The following is a 22,078-nucleotide window of genomic DNA, read 5'->3' as shown; positions in this document are numbered from 1 at the left end:
CTTATGCACGGGCATGCAATCATAAGAGAAGATGACATGTTGAGGGAGCAATGGTGGGAAGGCCCTGACTTGGAGCCGATGAGCTTGCTTTTTAATATTGATGTCTCTGTGTAATCCCCTCTCCTTGAGTGTGAGGTGGATCTGGTGATTTTCTTCTCACAAATAAAGCAGGCAAAAGTGATGGATGTGACTTCTGTCCCGCTGGCAGTCTCTCTTGCCCCTTCACTTGCTGATGAAGCAAGCCACCATCATGGGAGATGCTCAATGAAGCGATCTCTGGAGCAGTGAGCTGAGAGAGGCTTCCCGCCAACAGCTTATAAGGACCTGGGACCTCAGTCCAACAACCATGCAGAAACGAACACTGAAACAAGCACAGGAGTGAACCAGAAAGCAAGTCAAGTCTTGTGGGAACTGTGACCTTGGGAGAGACTCCAAGCTAGAGGATCCATCCAAGATATGCTCAGATTCCTGGCCCACAGGATAATATAGTTTTTGTTTTAAACTGCTAAGTTTAGGGATAACAGGCTACTCAGCAATACATAAGTGTGGGTAGGCTAAATATAGCCCCGAGAGATATGTTCACATCCTAATTTTCAGGACCTGTGTTTTCTTCTACGGCAAAGACTTTGCAGATGTGATTAAGTTGGGGAATTTGAGATGGGTAGAGTATCCACGTAGGCCATAAATGGAATCACAAATGTCTTTATAAGAGGGAAGCCGAGGGAGATTTGATACAGACAAAATAAAAGGCAATGCAATGTGACCACTGAGGCAGAGATAAGAGTGATAAGGCAATGAGCCAAAGAATCCTGGCAGCTGCCAGAGGCTTTAAGAGGCAAAGAATGGATTCCCACATCCAGAGAGAGTGTGGCCCTTCTGACACTCTGATTTCAGCCCAGAGGCTCTAATTCTGGGTTTCTGTTGTTGTAAGTCACCAGATTTATTCCACACTGTTACAGCAGCCCTTGGAAATTAGTACAATACCTAAGAAAGCAGATTTGACAGTTTAGCGTGGATGGTGTGTAGGATACATTGGAGTATTTTTATAGAGAAGATAATCTTGAAAAAGTGAGCTAAAGTCAGAATATTGAAAACTTTGTGGTGCTAAATAAAGAAGCTGTATTTTGTCTAGTAAGTTGTAGAAAGCCAATTCTAGGGAGTGGAAAAGGGGAAAGGCCTTTTCCTTGGCAGAAAGTGGCCTGATTGGATTGTTTTAAAGAGCGCTGAAATGACATTTAAAGATCACTCTGGAAATGTGTAAGATCAAAGGATTTATTACAGCAGATTGAGTGAGAACTAATAAGAACCACAGCAATTCACCAGATATGTTTAACTGACACCAGGTATATTCCTCAAGAGGAGGTTGAAGAGAGAAATCTATTTGGGATGCAGAGCAGTCTGTGGGGTGGAGTGGGGTGGGGCATGAGGACACTGAGCAGCCTGAAGCATCCAACAGCATGTGGGACTTCCACACATTCCACAAGCAGACCAGCCTATACTACAAATATGCCAAGGTCAGGGCTCTAGACAGCTTTCTGAGCATTCACAAAGGACTGAGGCTGATTTCCAAAGACCACAAGTAGAAACACTGACTTCCACTTGTGGATCAACTAAATTTATGCAGCACTTTGACTTCAAGGGCTTCCAGAAAACTGAGAGCACACCAGCAATACAAGAACTTTGTCAGAATGACCTCAGAAAGATCAAGTCATACAGGTAATTTTGGCTTCTAGTAAGATCGAAGGCAGAGGGGTATTGGCTCAAGCAGATCTCAGCAGCTAGTCACTGGTTTTATGAGCTTCTGCTAATGAATTAGTCTTTCTGTTCCTAAGCCACTCCATTTCTGGATCTGCAATTTGAGACTAATAACCATTAGAATGTGATTATGAGGACAAATAAGGAAAAATGAGGTTAAACATTAAGAAATGATCTCCCAGAATGAGAGCTACTGATATTCAGATGAATCCCAGAAAGCATATAATATATATATAGTCAATGTATTCTTACCTTATCCAAATCTTTTCTTGATTAGCATATTATCTAATACAGAACTATGGGTTGCTAAATACATAAGCTAGTCATAACAAAGAATAAAGTGTCTAAAGAATTATCTAGTTACAGGTATTCCTAGTTCTATTAATAAAAAGTCATAAATAGTTGTATGCAAATAATATTTTTGTAAGGTAATTCACATAAAATACACAAATGTTAGATCAATGTTTAACTTATTAACTTAATTATAAAAGTAATATTCACCCCTTCATTTATCTTTGAAAAAGTAAAACACAACTTACACTCCTAGAAAAAGAAATCTAGAAATCTACTTTCAACTGAGTAGAAATAACTAACATCTGGATAAACTCCTCTAAGTATTTAATTTTAGAGAGAAGCTTAGGTCATTTTTGAATAAATTATTCAGTTCGTTGACCTAATAGCTGATTTCAAATACTCGACTTTTAAAATATGAAACAATAACAATAGCTCATATTTGCCTATAATGCTTTTCAATTGATGGTACTTCCACAAAACCATAATTCCTAACTCTGTATTAGGCAACTGAAATGGAATGATTTTTCTGAGTAGCCTTCTAATGGAAAAAAAAAAAAAGATCAATGGATGAAAGTTTCAGAGAAGCAGATTTTGGCTCACTTTGGAAATCTACTAATTATCAGATATGCTCTAAAGGAAATGGGCTGCTTTGAGTTGTGGGAGCACCCTGGGAAGAATCAAAGAGTAGCTAAATGAGTGCACACCTCCGAAAGATGTTGAAAGGAGAATCCAGTAAAACTGGGTAGACAATCTGGTAAACCATTAAGATTCTTCCACAGCTCAAACACATTATGATTCAATGACTATTTTTCTACTGATGAACTAAAAACATATACTGTTTTTTACACATCAATACAAGTATAATATCCCAGATTTCACTCAGTCTCTCTTAACTAGGAGAGAGAGAGAAAGGCAAAAAGAAAAAGTAAAACTTCCCATTCCTACTGCACCCACCTCACTCCTGGAATGTATAATCCCTCTACACATATCCCCATTCACCTATTACACTTGTGAAATGCTAGGCAAATCACAATTAGAAGTGCTATTTTGAAAATTAAGGAAGATGTTCACAAGGTGCTAACCAACACAGAGAAACTACTCAACAGGAAGATTTTCATGTTAAATTGCCTTAAATATCAGACTATTATTATCTCAGAATAGTTCAAACACCAATAAAAGAATAAAATGAATGTAGACCTCCAGGAGGCACTGACATTTTCACAGGAGAAAGAATGAGACTTTAGTCTTCCTTTGCTTACTAGCTTTCTCTTGCCTCCTTTTGATCCTTCATTTAATAGAAATGTCTCCACCTTTTAATGTCAGAGCTGGTGCACTAAGTAAGCCAGGCAGGAGGAGACCCGCCTCTGAAAGAAACATGTAAAGATGAAAGGTCTTTGGTGGCAAATGCCAGAAGACATCTTCAGGACACTGTGCTGAGAGAAAAAACAAAACTTTTTCATCGTCTTTGGGTTGAACGATATGAAACGGCCATTCTTGTAGGTGAGAAAAGATTGAAAGTTGGCAATTTCCCATGGTTCAAACTGGATAAATGGGGGAAAATAGGCTTTGTCTTTGAAGCTAAATTTGATTGAAATCTATATAAAATTTATTTAGATAATATGTTTATTTGGGGGGATGCCTTAGAGGAGACTAATGTGGGTTATGGGATATGCCAGAACTTTCTAAACTTCCTCTTGTCACCATCAGGAATCAACAAGAAAATGCAGACAAGTATCAGATATCATAAAGTGTACAATGTGCATTAAAATTTGACATGCTAAGGTGACACTGAAAAGATCTGACTCCTTGATAATAAAGTAGAAGAAAAATGATGTAGATTCTAAGTAGATGAAGTGTGAGGTTTAAGAATTAAGACTAAAATGTTCAGAATTTCTGCTAGGGATACCCTTTTTTCAGTATACTAGGGTACTCTATAAAGCATGAGGGTTTGGTGGTAGACTGGTTGCATTAACAGACACAGTAAAAGGCATTCCTGTATCCATATCACTTGTCTTGAAACTAGGTAATCTCCTACCTTTTCTGAATTTGTACTGACTGAAGTCATAAGGTAGCCCTACATTTTTCCAGTCCCTCTCTTACTCAACCTGGGATCTTGGTACTGCCAAGAGAATAAGGTGAACTAGCCACCTAGAGGATGAATGACCACATGGAGCAGAGTCTCATGTTCCAACTGACCATCGATGCATGAACAAGCCCATTTAAGAAAAATCAAGCCTGACCAAATTTCACAGAAACTGCTCATGTTCCTGAAATTGGTCATTGCTTCTGAATAAGGCCAATCACAGTGGCTCACACCTGTAATCCCAACACTTTGGGAGACCGAGGAGGGCAGATCACCTGAGGTCAGGAGTTCGAGACTAGAATGGCCAACATGGTCAAACCCTGTCTCTACTAAAAATACCAAAAAAAAAAAAAAAAAAAAAAAGCGGGCATGGTGACAGGCTCCTGTAATCCCAACTGCTCAGGAGGCTGAGGCAGGAGAATTGCTTGAACCCAGCAGCCGAAAGTTACAGTAAGCTGAGATCACACCACTGCACTTCAGCCTGAGCAAGAGAGTGAGACTCTGTTTCAATCAATCAATCAAAATTAAAAATAAATTAAATAAATAAATGAAATTGATCCTATAGTCATATCTTGTGTGTTTTACCACATTCTTCCATTACTCATTCTTCATTCCCATTGCCTAAAATAAGCATCTTATTTGGCTGTGGTACCTTGTATGGTAAAGTGACCCAAACCCTTCTAAAGAGCCTGCACCATTAGCAATCTTGGTGACTGTATTGCGTTGTTTAGTTTTCCATTAGCTCTAATCATAGGGCATGGGAATTGTAAAAGTCATCACCAGGGAAACCATTTGTATTTTACAGTTCTGTTTACCCTCATGGTGAGGTAGCAATTCAATTTCACCTTGATAATCAGGATCGATTCTCTCATCCAGTACAAGTAACCCTCCTCTTTGCTTATTAATTACTAGTATAAAGATCCCACTGTCCAGAGGACAGTTTCAACTTGCAGTTTAATTATTTAAATGAACCATTGTTTTGTCTTGGCAAAAGCATTCTTCACTTGGGAACTATCTTCTAGACCAGCAGAGCCAAAGGTTGCAGGGAAAGAAATCAAAAGTTTGCTAATCTATCACTAGGGAAGTTATAGTGAGAAGACCCAATTCCATAGCCATCTTGTCACTGGTAGAAATAGCTATACATTGGTCACGTATTTAGAACATGTAAAATACCCTGTATGGCATTTCCTGGCTTTCTAAATATTGCTCTCCCAAGTTGCACTGTTACTGAGACTTCAAAACCACCCCAATTCCAACATTCTACAAGGCCAACTGCTTCATAGTGATGAGCCACATGGTAAGACCAGTGAATTATGTGAACATGGTACAATGTCAGACCTCATTGGCTTTTAAATAAGTTCACTGATAGAAGCAATGCTGTATAAAATGACATGACCGCAAACAAAGTATTCCATAAGTCCAGAGATGTTGGTTTTGGAAGAAGCAGTATGTGCAGACAGGGAAAATTCATATCTAGAGTGTCTATGTCAATGAGAACAAAATGCTGCCCTTCTGTGATGGAAGTAGTTCTACATAATCAAATCATCCCCAGGAGGCTGGTTAATCCAACCAGAGAATGCCACTGTTACAGGTATTTCGTGTTGGTATTTGCTGTTGGCAAAATAAACACTTAATGAATGCAGCCACATTGGCCTTGGTGAACAAAATGCCATGCTGCTGAGTCCATGCATAACCTCTATCCCTACTGCCGTTATCATTTTTTTCATGAGCCCAAGGAATGAATGAGGTAACGAGGCAAATAGGCTGACTGATAGTCATAGGATGAGTCATATTACCCATTTGATTATAAAGATCTTCCTTGCTCTTTAGTGAGCATTCACTTTGAAAACAAATATATGCACATTTTCTACCCACCTAGTTTATCCTCCTATATCTTTCTCAGAGCTTCTTGCTACCAGCTTTCCTCTATAACCACTTCCAGTTCAAATTCTTTATCAGTTATGATTCAGTTAGACCATCAGAGCTTTTAGTAAATAGAAGATAGGATGGAAGGAAGAAAGGAAAGGGGAAGAAAAAGAAGGAGGAAGGAAGGAAGGAAGGAAGGAAGGAAGGAAGGAAGGAAGGAAGGAAGGAAGGAAGGAAGATTTTAGCAATCTGACCTTAATCAGTTGTGAAAGTTGGTTATACATTCTGTGTAAGGCTTTTGTTTCTGCAACTGGTGCTGGAGACTAATATCCACAGAGCACTCACTTGGGGAGAGAAGACGGAATGCAAATGAAGAAAGCAAAGATAAACTGGATCCTGTGAAGGTGAGCTGTGAGGACCAGCTGGAACTCGCCTCGGTTGCTTACTTCTCTAAGCCTCCAACTTAGATGACAGGGGTGTGCCAAACACTTATCTGGCTCAGAATCAGGAAACCTGGAAGAGGAGATAGAGTGTGAGCTGGAGGAGCTGCAGTCCTGCTGCTTCACCACCAAGGGTGGGCCAGGAGGTAAACAATGACATGGGTGTGTTGTAAGAGCACCACAGGCTCTGTACCAACCTTCAGGATACAGAAGGAACCAGGCTTCACCTCTTGAGCAGGAGGAAACATAGTTCAATCTTAGCTAAGTTGACACACTAGAAATTCACCATCACAGATCCTAAGTTGTTTTAATTTTTGTTCTTTCTTTTTTGCTTTCACACTATTTGCTAACTGTTGCAGGCCCTTAAAGGGTTTTGCCTCTGCTTGAGCCTCAAATAACAATAAATAAGAATTCTGGTGGTAACATTAATTATTTTTCTCTAGAAATTAAAAATAAAACATGATGGTTTCCAGTTCATAAAGATTACTTAAAAATAAAAAAACTGACAACTCTGAGTGAAAATTAAGAAAACTGCATAACAGTAAGACTCCATGCAATAAGTTACTTTGAATCTTTTTGAATTTGCATGTGCTTTCCCTCTCAAATTTATTCTTTCCTGTCGCCTTTCTAAATGATTAATGTCTGTACCTGCTTGACATTGTAACACCAAATCCAAATAAATGCAGTAACTTTTCTTTCTTTGTATTATTATCATAGGGCTCATTCTTTTTTTCCCATTCTCTCTTCCTTTCTCCTTCTAGACTTTTAGGTGCACATAACTTTCTCTGCTTTTTAGTTAATGGTACATTAACAGTTTTTATCTCTGCCCTTCTTTTATTTTTCTTATTATTTTAGCATTTGAGCTAGTTTTGTCACATATCTCCAATCTTCTCCCTCCTTTTGCTGCCCCAGCCCTCTAAGGTAGATGAGGAAAAGGGAAAGGATACATCTTAAAGTTGAGGGTGAGGTTAAGTAAAAGTGAAAAGAGTTATATGAAGAAAGCATTTATACCAGCAGGTAGTTGAGTTATAACTGAGCACACACCCAACCAACCTTTCATGCTTCTTTAAGTTTTTGAACCTTAAAAAATTTTTAAAAAGAACATATTCTCAAATTCTTTTAACTTAGAAACCCTAAGATTCTACATAAAGGAAATATTTTTAGGCATTTTAATGTACATTTTGTTCCTTTCTTTTTCATGGAAGAAAACTGATGAAAAGCTTTGTCTAAAGCCCAAGGAAATAAGAATGCTTGGCTGGGAAATTTTTATCTCTAAAAAATTATATCATAAATTCTATCAAGATCAATTTTATGATCATTATATTACATAGGTTAATACATACATAAAGAGAGGAAAGACTTTTCTCACCCAAATATCCCAATCATTAAGTATAAATCATGGTACTCTGAAATGGAAATAATTTCTGCAGAGGCAGAAAGAAAGTAAGAGGAAATGGTAATTTTGGAAAATAAGCTTATTTGGTGGTCTGTGAAAAGGCTTTTTCCTGTGTTTCCTTGCTTCTGAATTTAATGCACACATCAGTCCTTGAAGACCATAGGTAGAAATAGCTATGGAAACAGATGTTCTCTCTCAGGCTGCATTTGTTTGCATAATAGACCCATGGTGGCTTCTGTTGTCCTTACCACTAGTTTGAGTGAGATAGGGCATGGTTAGTACCTGTATGGAGAGCAGCTGACAGATACAGGGTGAAGTGTGGATCTCATGGTACACAGCCCAGATCCCCTTTCAGGCCCGAGGCACCCATTGATGGTGACTGACAGCTCTCAGTTGAGTTCCTCCATGGGATTTGACTTCAGCCCAAGAAAGCCATATCTCCTTTGCTCAGCATCACACTCCCTACAGAGGACAGCTCTCATTCAATGCCTGGTATGTTGTGAGGTAAGGAAATTAAGGCCCTGCACTTTTGCCCCAAAGGTGGGCAAGTCTGGAGGGTGCCTTTGGCTGCAGAGCTCCCTGGCATCAGACAGCAGGTGAGTACTGAGTTCTGACTGCTTCAAAATTCAAACTCTCCCTCTGTGGAATCCTTGACCCTCTATATCCCTGTGGTGTTTACCCTGAGGGAATTCCATATAAATATTCGGCAGTTAAATATCCATCTCAGACTCTGCTTCCTGGGGCATGAATCTATAGCCCAGTATCATGTGCCTTTTCCTAAAGGAAACTTGTACTTGCCTCTGTGGTGATGCTATGAAATTCGATGGACATCATTTATGTATCTCTGCAAATGGAAAACTCTATGAGCAGGAACTGTCTTTTGTCATTAAGCACTGTGTCCTGTATACACCAGTATCTGTTCAAATGTCTATCGAATTGATTAATTAATGTCCAGTTTGTCCAGATTTGAAGCACAGTATTTTCCAATAGCATCTGTTCTTAAATTCATGTAATGGGGGTTGTGATCACTTACTGAGTAAAAAGTCTTAACCATTATTCAGAAGGAACAGACAAGGTGTAAGGGTGAATTTTATTTGAGTACATAGTACTGGAGTTCCTTTGGTGATAGACCCTCACTTCAAAAGCATACACTTGCCTTCTTTCTTAGAAGGATAGTGCTATGCGTCTACTCAGATATATTAATACTCAAACCTCATAAAATGAATTAAAAGTGTAATGAGAATGGAGATGTGGGAAAGTTTTCAGGAAATGGGAAGGGGAAAACAAAAATATTTTAGAATTTATCAAGCTGTAAGAATACAGAAATATACATTTTTAAATTTTTTTTTTGAGACAAGTTCTCACTCTATCACCCAGGCTGGAGTGCAGTAGTGTGATCTGGGCTCACTGCAACTTCCATCTCCTGAGTTCAAGCAATTCTCCTGCCTCAGCCTCTAGAGAGCTAAGATTATAGGTGCATGCCACGTTGCCTGAGTAATTTTTGTATTTTTGGTAGAGATGGGGTTTCACTATGTTGCCCAGGCTGGTATTGAACTCCTGAGCTCGAATGATCTGCCTGGCTTGGCCTCCCAAAGTACTGGGATTACAGGCGTAATCCACCATGCCTGGCCTAAAAATTGTTTTAAAAATACCGTACGGGGCCAGGCATGGTGACGTACGCCTGTAATCCCAGCACTTTGGGAGGCCGAGGCAGGTGGATCACCTAAAGTCAGGAGTTTGAGACCAGCCTAGCCAACATGATGAAATCCTGTCTCTACTAAAAATACAAAAAAATTACCTGGGCATGGTGGTGGGCTCCAGTAATCCCAGCTACTTGGGAGGCTGAGGCAGGAGAATTGCTTAAATCCAAGAGGAGGAGGTTGCAGTGAGCTGAGATAGCACCATGCACTCCAGCCTGGCAACAGAGTGAGACTCCCTCTTCAAAATAAATAAATAAATACTGTGCGGGACTAATCAAAAACTTACTGGACTATGTCTAGGTATGCACTCTTTCCTGAAGTTGTGAGCATTAACATGAATTCAGAAAGGTTCATCTTAAAAGTTATGATTGTAAACATGCAAGGCAAAATAAACTAGGGCATAAAAGTTTTAAAATATGAAAATGAGAAAAATACATTAAGTGCTTTCTTATGTGAGGTTTACATATTAAATAATAAATCAAGGTGGTTTCGGACTCAAGATAGCGCGGTGAGAACAACCCAGGATTGAAGCTCTCGGTGAACGCGCAGAGGGTGAGTCAGGGCCGCATTTCCAGGCAGATATTTGTTGCCCACAGAACGGGGAAATTCCCAGGTATAAAAGAGATGTGGGGCACCAGTGAAGAGGTTTTGGCTGGTGCAGCCAGCGGCCGGCGCTACAGCTCAGTGGCACTCCACAGCGCTTCGCACAAAGTGCACGGGTCTGGGTGCCCTGTTGAACTGGCAATCTGAGACTTGAGAGGGCAGATTGGCATATCCATCTGATAGAATGGGACTTGGACAGTTAGCCAGGCCAGGAGATTCCACGGAAACAGCGTTTGGGCCAGCGCAGTGGGACAAACAAAATGGCGATTCCAAACACTCTGGATGGAGAGTTTCACTGCGGGCACAGCTGAACCCAGGACGGTGCAGCTCGGTGGGGGAGGGGCATCTGCCATTACCGAGGCAATCCGTCCCTACTGAGGTACACACCCATTGCTGATGCAGCCTGCCATTGCTGAGGCAACCCGCCACAACAGAGAGACCCCGCTGCAGGGCGTAGCCCGTGGCAGCAGGGCTGAGACTGCAGCAGCAGGGCATAGCCTGCAGCAAAAGGGTAGACCTCACACTAGCAGGGCGGAGCCTCGGCAGGCAAATAATGCCTAGACTGCCTCCTAGCTGGGCAGGACAGCACAATGGACACTCATAAAGAAAGCCCCAACCCCCGAGACAGAGCATCTGAGAAAAAAAGGGGTTTTTTTTTGAGTTCTGCAGCAGCAGAATTAAACATAGCAGCCTAACAGCCCTGAATGAAAAACAGAGCTCACAGCTCAGCACTTGAGCTCCTAAAAAGTACAGAATGTCTCCTCAAGCAGCTTCCTGACCCCTCTATATCCAGAAGACTGACATTTGGCAGGCATCATTCTAGGACAAAGATAGCAGAAAAAGAAACTGGTAGCATCCCTCACTGTTCCACAGCTGCTACAGGTGCACCCCAGACTAGCAGGGCCTGGAGTGGATCTCAGCAGTCATACAGTAAAGGGGCTAGACTGGTAGAAGGAAAACCAAGTAACAGAAATACTTCATCATCAACAATCTGGGTGTCCACTCGGAGACCCAATTGAAAAGTCAGCAACTCAGACGACTGGTGGATAAATCCACAAAGATGGGTAGAAACCAGTGCAAAAAGGAGGAAAACACCCAAAACCAGAACACCTCACCTCCTAGAAAGGACCAAAACTCCTCACCAGCAAGGGAACAAAGCTGGACGGAGAATGACTGTGACGAAATGACGGAATTAGACTTCAGAAGGTGGATAATGAGAAACTTTTGTGAGCTAAAAGAACATGTTTTAAATCAATGCAAAGAAACTAAAAACCTTGAAAAAAGATTTGAAAAAAGACTCGAGGAAATGATAACAAGAATGGATACGTTAGAGAGGAATATGAATGAATTGAAGGAGCTGAAAAACACAATACGAGAACTTCACAAAGCATGCACAAGTTTCAATAGCCGAATTGACCAAGCAGAAGAAAGAATATCAGAAGTTAAAGATCAACTCAATGAAATAAAATGAGAAACCAAGATTAGAGAAAAAAGCGCAAAAAGGAATGAATAAAGTCTCCAAGAAATGTGGGACTATGTGAAGAGACCTAACCTATGTTTGATAGGCGTACCAGAATGTGATGAAGAGAATGAATCCAAGCTGGAAAATACTCTTCAGGATATTATCCAGGAACATTTCCCCCACCTAGCAAGGCAGGCCAACACTAAAATGCAGGAAATACAGAGAACACCACAAAGATATTCCACAAGAAGAGCAACCCCAAGGCACATAATCGTCAGATTCAACAGGGTTGAAATAAAGGAGAAAATACTAAGGGCACCCAGAGAGAAAGGTTGGTTCACCCACAAAGGGAAGCCCATCAGACTCACAGCAGATCTCTCGGCAGAAACCCTACAAGCCAGAAGAGAATGGGGGCCAATATTCAACATCCTTAAAGAAAAGAACTTTCAACCCAGAATTTCATATCCAGCCAAACTGAGCTTCGTAAGTGAAGGAAAAATGAAATCCTTTGCGAACAAGCAAGTACTCAGAGATTTTGTCACCACCAGGCCTGCTTTACAAGAGCTACTGAAAGAGGCACTACACATAGAAAGGAACAACGAGTACCAGCCATTCCAAAATCACACTAAATGCCAAAGAGCATCAACATAATGAAGAATCTACATCAACTAACGGGCAAAACAGCCAGCTAGCCTCAAAATAGCAGTATCAAATTCACACATAACAATATTAACCCTAAATGTAAATGGACTAAATGCACCAATCAAAAGACACAGACTGGCAAATTGAATAAAAAACAAAAACCCATCTGTGTGCTGTATCCAAGAAACTCATCTCACATGCAAGGATACACAAAGGCTCAAAATAAAGGGATGGAGGAAGATTTACCAAGCAAATGGAGAGCAGAAAAAAAGCAGGACTTGCAATTCTTATCTCTGATAAAATAGACTTTAAAGCAACAAAGATCAAAAGAGACAAAGAAGGCCATTATATAATGTTAAAAGGATCGATACAACAAGAAGAGCTAACAATCCTAAACATATGTGGACCCAATACAGGAGCACCCAGATACATAAGGCAAGTTCTTAATGACTTACAAAGAGACTTAGACTCCCACACAATCATAGCGGGAGACTTTAACACTCCACTGTCAATATTAGACAGATCAACCAGACAGAAAATCAACAAGGATATCCAGGGCTTGAACTCAGACCTGGAACAAGCAAACTGATAGACATCTATAGAACTCTCCACCGCAAACCCACAGAATATACATTCTTCTCAGCACCACATCACACCTACTCTAAAATTGACCACATAATTGGAAGTAAAGCACTCCTCAGCAAATGCAAAACAACTGACAAAATAACAAACAGTCTCTCAGACCATAGTGCAATCAAGTTAGAACTCAGAATTCAGAACCCAACCCAGACCCGTACAGCTTCATGGAAACTGAACAACTGGCTCTTGAATGTTGACTGGATAAACAATGAAATGAAGGCAGAAATAAAGAAGTTCTTCGAAACCAATGAGAACGAAGACACAACATGCCAGAATCTCTGGGACACATTTAAAGCAGTCTCTAGAGGAAAATTTATAGCAATAAGTGCCCATACAAGGAGAATGGAGAGATCCAAAATTGACACCCTATCGTCAAAATTGAAAGTGCTAGAGGAGCAAGATCAAAAAAACCCAAAACCTAGCAGAAGACTAGAAATAGCTAAGATCAGAGCTGATCTGAATGAGATTGAGACACGAAAAACCCTTCAAAAAATCAATAAATCCAAGAGCTGGTTTTATGAAAAGATCAACAAAATAGACAGACCACTAGCCAGATTGATTAAAAAGAAAAGAGAGAACAACCAAATAGATGCAATAAAAAATGATAAAGGGGAAATCACCACAGATTCCACAGAAATTCAAACCATCATCAGAGAATATTACAAACAACTCTATGCACATAAACTAGTAAACATGGAAGAAATGGATAAATTCCTGGACTCCTGTGTCCTCCCAAGCCTAAACCAGGAGGAAGCTGAAACTATGAATAGACCAATAACAAGGTCTGAAGTCGAGGCAGCAATTAAGAGCCTACCACACACAAAAAAAGCCCAGGTCCAGATGGGTTCACAGCCGAATTCTACCAGACACACAAAGAGGATCTGGTGCCATTCCTTCTGAAACTATTCCAAATAATCCAAAAAGAGGGAATCCTTCCCAAATCATTTTATGAGACCAACATCATCCTGATACCAAAACCCGGCAGGGACCCAACAAGAAAAGAAAACTTCAGGCCAATATCCATGATGAACATAGATGCAAAAATCTTCAACAAAATGCTGGCAAGCCAATTGCAACAGCAAATCAAAAAACTTATCCATCCTGATCGAGTAGGATTCATCCCAGGGATGCAAGGCTGGTTCAACATACGCAAGTCTATCAACGTAATTCACCACATAAACAGAACCAAAAACAAAAACCACATGATTATCTCAATTGACACAGAGAAGGCATTTGACAAAATTCAACAGCACTTTATGCTAAAAACCCTCAATAAACTCAGTATCGATGGAACGTATCTCAAAGTAATAAAAGCTATTTACGACAAACCAACAGCCAATATCATACTGAATGGGCAAAAACTGGAAGCATTCCCTTTGAAATTCGGCACTAGACAAGGATGCCCTCTTTCACCACTCCTATTCAATATAGTACCAGAAGTTCTAGCCAGAGCAATCAGGCAAGAAAAAGAAATAAAGGGTATTCAAATAGCAAAGGAGGAAGCCAAATTGTCTCTATTTGCAGACGACATGATAGTATACCTAGAAGACCCCATCGCCTCAGCCCAAAAACTCCTGAAACTGATAAGCAACTTCAGCAAAGTCTCAGGATATAAAATCAATGTGCAAAAATCACAAGTATTCCTCTACACCAATAACAGACTTAAAGAAAGCCAAATCAAGAACGAACTGCCATTCACAATTGCCACAAAAAGAATAAAATACCTAGGAATACAACTCACAAGGACGTAAGGAACCTCTTCAAGGAAAACTACAAACCACTGCTCAATGAAATAAGAGAGGACACAAACAGATGGAGAAACATTCCATGTTCATGGTTAGGAAGAATTAATATCGTGAAAATGGCTATACTGCCCAAAGTAATTTACAGAATCAATGCTATCCCCATCAAGCTACCACTGACTTTCTTCACAGAACTGGAAAAAACCGCCATGTACTTCATATGGAACCAAAAGAGAGCCCGCATAGCCAAGTCAATTCTAAGCAAAAAGAACACAGCGGGGGCATCACACTACTGGATTTCAAACTATACTACAAGGCTACAGTAATAAAAACAGCATGGTACTGGTACCAAAACAGAGATATAGACCATTGGAACAAAACAGAGGCATCAGAGGCAACACAACATATCTACAACCATACAATCTTTGATAAACCTGACAAAAACAAGCAATGGGGAAAGGATTCCCTGTTTAACAAATGGTGTTGGGAAAAATGGCTAGTCATGTGCAGAAAGCAGAAACTGGACCCCTTCCTGACACCTTACTCTAAAATTAACTCTAGATGGATTAAAGACTTAAACATAAGACCTGGCACCATAAAAACCCTAGAAGAAAATCTAGGCAAAACCATCCAGGACATAGGAGTAGGCAAGGAGTTCATGAACAAAACACCAAAAGCATTGGCAACAAAAGCCAAAATAGACAAATGGGACCTAATGAAACTCCACAGCTTCTGCACGGCAAAAGAAACAGTCACTAAAGTGAATCAGCAGCCAACAGAATGGGAAAAAATTTTCGCAGTCTACCCATCAGACAAAGGGCTGATATCCAGAATTTACAAAGAACTCAAACAGATTTACAGGAAAAAAACAAACAAGCCCATTCAAAAATGGGCAAAGGATATGAACAGACACTTTACGAAAGAAGACATATATGAGGCCAACAATCATATGAAAAAATGCTCATCATCACTGGTCATCAGAGAGATGCAAATCAAACCCACATTGAGATACCATCTCACGCCAGTTAGAATGGCAATCATTAAAAAATCTGGAGACACCGGATGCTGGAGAGGATGTGGAGAAAAATGAACACTTTTACACTGTTGGTGGGAGTGTAAATTAGTTCAACCATTGTGGAAGACAGTGTGGCGATTCCTCAATGCCTTAGAAATAGAAATTCCATTTGACCCAGCAATCCCATTACTGGGTATATATCCAAAGGACTATAAATCATTCTACTATAAGGACACATGCACACGAATGTTCATTGCAGCACTGTTTACAATAGCAAAGACCTGAAACCAACCCAAATGCCATTGACGATAGACTGGATTGGGAAAATATGGCACATACACACCATGGAATATTATGCAGCAATCAGAAATGATGAGTTCGTGTCGTTTGTAGGGACATGGATGAATCTGGAGAACATCATTCTCAGCAATCTGACACTAGAACAGAAAATGAAATACCGCATATTCTCACTCATAGGTGGGTGATGACAAATGAGAACACATGGACACAGGGAGGGGAGTATTAAACACTGGGGTCTACTGGGGGGGAAAGGGGAGGGTCAGTGGGGGGAGCTGAGGAGGGATAGCCTGGGGAGAAATGCCAAATGTGGGTGAAGGGGAGAAAGGAAGCAAAACACACTGCCATGTGTGTACCTATGCAACTGTCTTGCATGTTCTGCACATGTACCCCAAAACCTAAAATGCAATAAAAAATTTAAAAATAAATAATAATAATAATAATAATAAATCAAAATGTTTCTCTGCAGTTGGTTGTGTGTGTATATGTGTGGACATGTGTACTATGTAAGCAAAATCAACTCAGAACTCTTGTAAAAAATTTCAGTGTAAAATGGAAAGGGAAATTAAGAGCAGTATGATTAAAGAGAATTCTGTGTACCTTTCTCATGGCTCAGCAAATTTCAGTAGATGTGACTAATTTTAATAAGAAATAATTATGGCAATAACAATCATGCTAGAGTTCCTGCCTCATTTTGGACTGAGTCTGTTCCTCCCTGGTGCTGAGCTGACAGTTGCTATCATGACTCAGGCTAAGATCAGGGCTTTTGAAAAGAACTCCCTCCACCACACCATTTGTGTCAGTCAGCAATGTTGTGATCAGGAGTTGCATTTCCCCAAAGTAGATACGTTTCACATTCTACACTAGAATGTGTCCATTTTATATGCAAATAATTTAAATTGTTAAATAACATACCCTTTCCCTAAATTTTCAACTGAAATTAACCATCCACGAATACTTATTCTGTGGCTTTGAAGTTCCAGTTCAGCACTACAGGGTGCTATCCCAGTTTGAGAAGTGCAGGCCTGTGGTGAGGCCATGTAGTCACTGGACCAGATGGAAGAGGCTCACTGGAAGCTCACTTCTATTCATCATAAGTGATTTTTGTACACAGCAAGGGCCTGCATCAGCTATGTTTCCAAAAACCGCAATATTCTATCAAGTCATAGGAAGGATACCTGCAGGTTGTTCCTTGATTATACTTCAAGATATTAAATATAGTTGGGATTGGGTGAAAAAGGTAGCCTGGAACATCCATATCTATGCACTTTGTTTTTTAATCTCTATAAGGACAGTTTAGTCAGAATTGACTTTTGTTCAGATTATAAAATTGGAAGTTTGTCTTACGCCTGTAATCCCAGCACTTTGGGAGGCCGAGGCAGGTGAATGACCTAAAGAAAGGAGTTCGAGACCAGACTGGCCAACATGGTGCAATCTCATCTCTACTTAAAAATAGCCTCTCTGTTGTCTCCTTGATAGGCTGTTTTTCAAATTGCCTTTGCTTGGGTGGTTCAGGCATCTTCCCCTGCCTTGACTGCCTCTAATTTGTTCACCTTCAATACATATATACACACATACACATACACACACACACACACACACACACACACACACACACACCATTGTATAATTTTGATACAATGGCTTAGTGGGGAAAGCAACAGCTCATCAAACAGTGGATAAACAAATTCCCAGTTACCGCTTATGTTTGAATAACATTTTATAGGACAGGGTGACATCTATAGATTATTGCTTCCTATGAACTTCTAAAAAGGGGATGATGACACGAGTTCTCTGTAACATGAAATTAGTAAAACAAGGGAATAAAACAAAGTGACAGAGGGATGACCAAAAGCAAAGCAAAGAAAAGTTGGGGAAATTTCTACATTTTTTCTGTTCCTACTATGATCACAAGGACAGGGAGGGACACACAGTATTCCCATTTAATGTGCTGAAAACTGAGAGAATTGAGAGCAGTTGTTAATTGGCCCCAGACACAGTCACCCTGCTCTGTGAAGTGTCCACGATTCTGAGTCTAGGATTTGTAGTTGAGCACACCTCTCACTCTATTCCATCTCTAGCTCAATAAATAATTGATGGTTTGAGAATGGTGTTGGGTGAGTCAGTTTCTCACTATGGATCTCATCTTTAAAATGATGGCATGGGACAAGATGATCTATGAGGTCCCTTTAACGCTAACATTCTAAAATTCTATTATTTTTATAACATAGTTGGGGCAAGCACACATATTTCCTAAGTTCTCATTCTGGGTTCATTTTCTATACCACGTACAGCTCCTCCTTAGGCTCCATGGGATGCCGCAAGGCAGTGATGGATGAAAATGGCAGGGAGAACAGATGATGTTCATCTCACTCTGTCCAGCTCTGACTGTGACTGATGGCAGGAACACATGTTGCTTAAGATCAGATGATGTGAAGGTGGGAATAGCTTGGCCTCTATTAGTGAGTGATAATAGTGGATGGTCTGAAATCTGTTCAGACCTGCCCAATAACTACAAAAAGTGAGTCATCATTTGCCCCAAACAGTTTTCTAAGGATGATTAATTTCCCTATGAGTTAAGCCACGTAGATACAGCCATTCTGTTTGATACTACAAATACAAAACTTAATTTTTTAAAATTAAGTTTGAAATAATAAAATAGGTTTAGGATGTCCTTGTTCTTTTAGGTAAAACTTTCTAGTTATATTCATGCTGAGAATGTTTAATAATAATTTACCTTCCTTAGGATATTACTTGCAAAATTATTCCTGGTTCTCCATGGATATATTTCTCTCACTAAATTTGTCTCAGATTATTAATTTGAGTGATTCAAAAGTTCTGTCATGAGTTTTATTTGGACTTCTAAATAAATTAAAATGTTGTTTCAATGTCTGTTTTTGAAATAATAAGAATGATTTTGTGGGACGAAGAATGAAGCATGTTTTACTAGAGATGTTCTTGTCCAGGACTGGTGGCTCATGCCTGTAATTTAAACACTTTGGCAGGCCAAAGCAAGTGAATTGCTTGAGCCCAGAAATTGAAGACCAGCATGGGCAACATGGCAATACTTCTTCTCTATAAAAATTACAAAAATTAGCTGGGCATGGTGGCATGTGCCAGTACTCCCAGCTACTTGGGAGGCTGACGTGGGAGGATCACCTGAGCCCAAGGGGCCAAGGCTACAGTGTGCTGTGATTAAGCCATTGCACTTCAGCCTGGGCAACAGAGACCCTGTCTCAAAAAAAAAAAAAAAAAAGAAGAAAAAAAGAAAGCAATGTGAAATATTTTTAAGTATTTTTAATATTATAAACAAACAAAAAGTTTGAGCATAGAATGATTCAATTTTTCAAATTTATGTTTTATTTTTCATTGACAATTATATGTTTATGGAATGCTGTGGGATATAATGATACATATATACATTGTGGATTGTTTAAATCAGGCTAATTAACATATTCATCACCTCACATATTCATCATTTATTTGTGGTGAGAATATTTAAAATCTTCTCTTTAACAACTTTCAAATATACATTAGTACTAATTATCATCACCATGCTGTGCGATGGAATAAATCTGCTAATTAAAACTTTGTAACCTTTGATTAATATCACCCCTTTCCCAGTCCATTCCCCCAGTTTCCTGCTAGCCTTTTCCACTCTAATTTCTTTGCTTCTATGAGTTTGACTATTTAGATTCCACATGTAAGTAAGATTATGTAGCATTTGTCTTTCTGTGTCTGTCTTATTTCACTTAGCGTAATCCAGGTTTATACATCTTGTTGCAGCATTTTCTTCTATTTTAAGCCTGAATAGCCTGAATAGTATTTCATTGTGTATATATACCACATTTCCTCCATCTATTCATTAGTTGATGGGCACTTAGTTTATTACTGTATCTTGGCTATTGTGATCCAGTATCCCTGTATCACAGTATGTGTACATACACATACTGTACAGTATGTAATCCCTACAGTACATAGTTTATTACTGTATCTTGGCTATTGTGATACAGTATCCTTGTATCACAGTATGTGTACATACACATACTGTACATATGTAATCCCTACAGTACATAAGGGATTACAGATATCTCGTCAACATACTGATTTCAATTCCTTTGGATATATACTTAGAAGTGAGATTTCTTGATCATTTGGTAGTTCTACTTTAAGTTTTTGAGGAACTGTACTGTTTTCTAAAATGGCTGTACTAATTTATAATCCCACCCACAGTGTTACAAGGGTTCCCTTTTCTCTAAATCTTTGCCAACACATCTTATCTTTTGTCTTTCTGATAATAGTTATTCTAATAGATGGGAAGTAATATCTCATTGTAATTTAAATTTGCATTTCCCTGTTTATTAGTGATGCTGATCATTTAAAAGAAATCTGTTGGCCATTTGTATGCATTTTGTTGAAAAATGACTATTCAAGTTATTTGCCCATTTTTATATCTGGTTATTTGTTTTCTTGTTACTGAGATGCTTGCGTTTCTTGTATATTTAGGATTTTTGCCCTTATCAGATGAATAATTTGCAGGTATTTTCTCCCAGTCTGTGGGCTGTCTCCCTACTTTGTTCATTATTTCTTTTGCTGTGTAGAAGTCTTTCAGTTTGATGAAATCCCATCTGCCTATTTTTGCTCTTGTTGCCTGAGCTTTTAGGATCATATCAAAGATTTTGTCTGAAAAATGATGTCTCAGATATGATCCCAAAAGTATAGACAAAAAAAAATTTATAAAGATTTTCTCCTGTTTTATTTCTAGAGCTTTAAAGTTTTGAGTCTTATAATTAACTCTTTAATCTATTTTGAGTTGATTTTTATATGTAGAATAAAATAAGGGTCCAATTTCATTATTTTGTGTGTATACCCAGGTTTCCCAACACTGTTTACTGAAGAAATTGTGTGTTCCCCATTGTGTGTTCTTGGCACCTTTATGGGGAATCAATTGACTATAAATGCATGAGCTCATTTTTTGGCGCTCCATTCTGTTCTGTTGTCAATATATCTGTTTTCATGCCAGCCTCTTTGTTCTTCATGCTCAAGATTGCTTTGACTGTTTGGGATCTTTTTTGATTCCATATAAATTGTGGAACTGATTTTTATTTATTATTGTGAAGTATGACATTGTAAGGTTTATAGGGATTGCATTGAGTCTGTAGATTGCTTTGGATAGTATAAACATCTTAACAATAGTAATTCTTCCAATCCCTGAACACAGGATATATTTGCACTTATTAGTGTCATTTTAAATTCTTTCATTCATGTTTTGTAGCTTTCCATATGCAGATCTTTCACCTTTTTGGTTAAATTTACTCCTGAATATTTTATTTACTTAGGTATTAATACTACTATAAATGAGAGTGTTTTCTTAATTTCTTTTTCAGATAGTTCATTGATAGTGTATAGAAATGCTACAGATTTTTATGTTTATTTTGTATTCTGCAACTTTATGAGTTCTAATAGTTTTTTGGAGAAGTTTGTAGGATTATCTACATGTAAGGGGTCAGCAAACAGACAGTATCACTTCTTCCTTTCCTATTTGGATGTATTTTATTTCTTTTGCTTAACTAATTGCTCTGGCTAGAACTTCTATTACTATGCTGAATAGAAGTGGACATCCTTGTCTAGTTCCTGATCTTAGAGGACAAGTTTTCAACTTTTCACCATTAAGAATGTTAGTTGTGGGCTTGTCATATATGGTCTTAATTTTGTTGAGGAACATTCCTTCCATACCTAATTTGTTGTAATATTTTATCATAAAAAGATGTTGAATTTTATCAAATGCTTTTTCTGCACCTATTGAGATGATCATTTGGTTTTTGCCTTTCATTCTATTCATATGATGAATCACTTATATTGATTTGTGTATGTAAAATCATCTTTGTATCCCAGGAATAGATTTCACTTCATCATGGTAAATAATTCTTTTGGTGTGCTGTTAGATAAAGTTTGTTCGTGTTATGTTGAGGAGTCTTGCATTTATGTTCATCAGGGATACTGACCTGTAATTTTCTTTTCTTTTCTATTCTTTTTTATTCCCCGCCCCCCCCCCAAGATGGAGTCTCACTGTATTGCCAGGCTGGAGTGCAGTGGCATGATCTCAGCTCACTGTGACCTCCGTCTCCTAGGTTCAAGCGATTT

This window comes from Callithrix jacchus, chromosome 13 (genome assembly GCF_049354715.1).
Source record: "Callithrix jacchus isolate 240 chromosome 13, calJac240_pri, whole genome shotgun sequence".
Taxonomy (NCBI): domain Eukaryota; kingdom Metazoa; phylum Chordata; class Mammalia; order Primates; family Cebidae; genus Callithrix; species Callithrix jacchus.
This window is presented reverse-complemented; position numbering follows the sequence as displayed.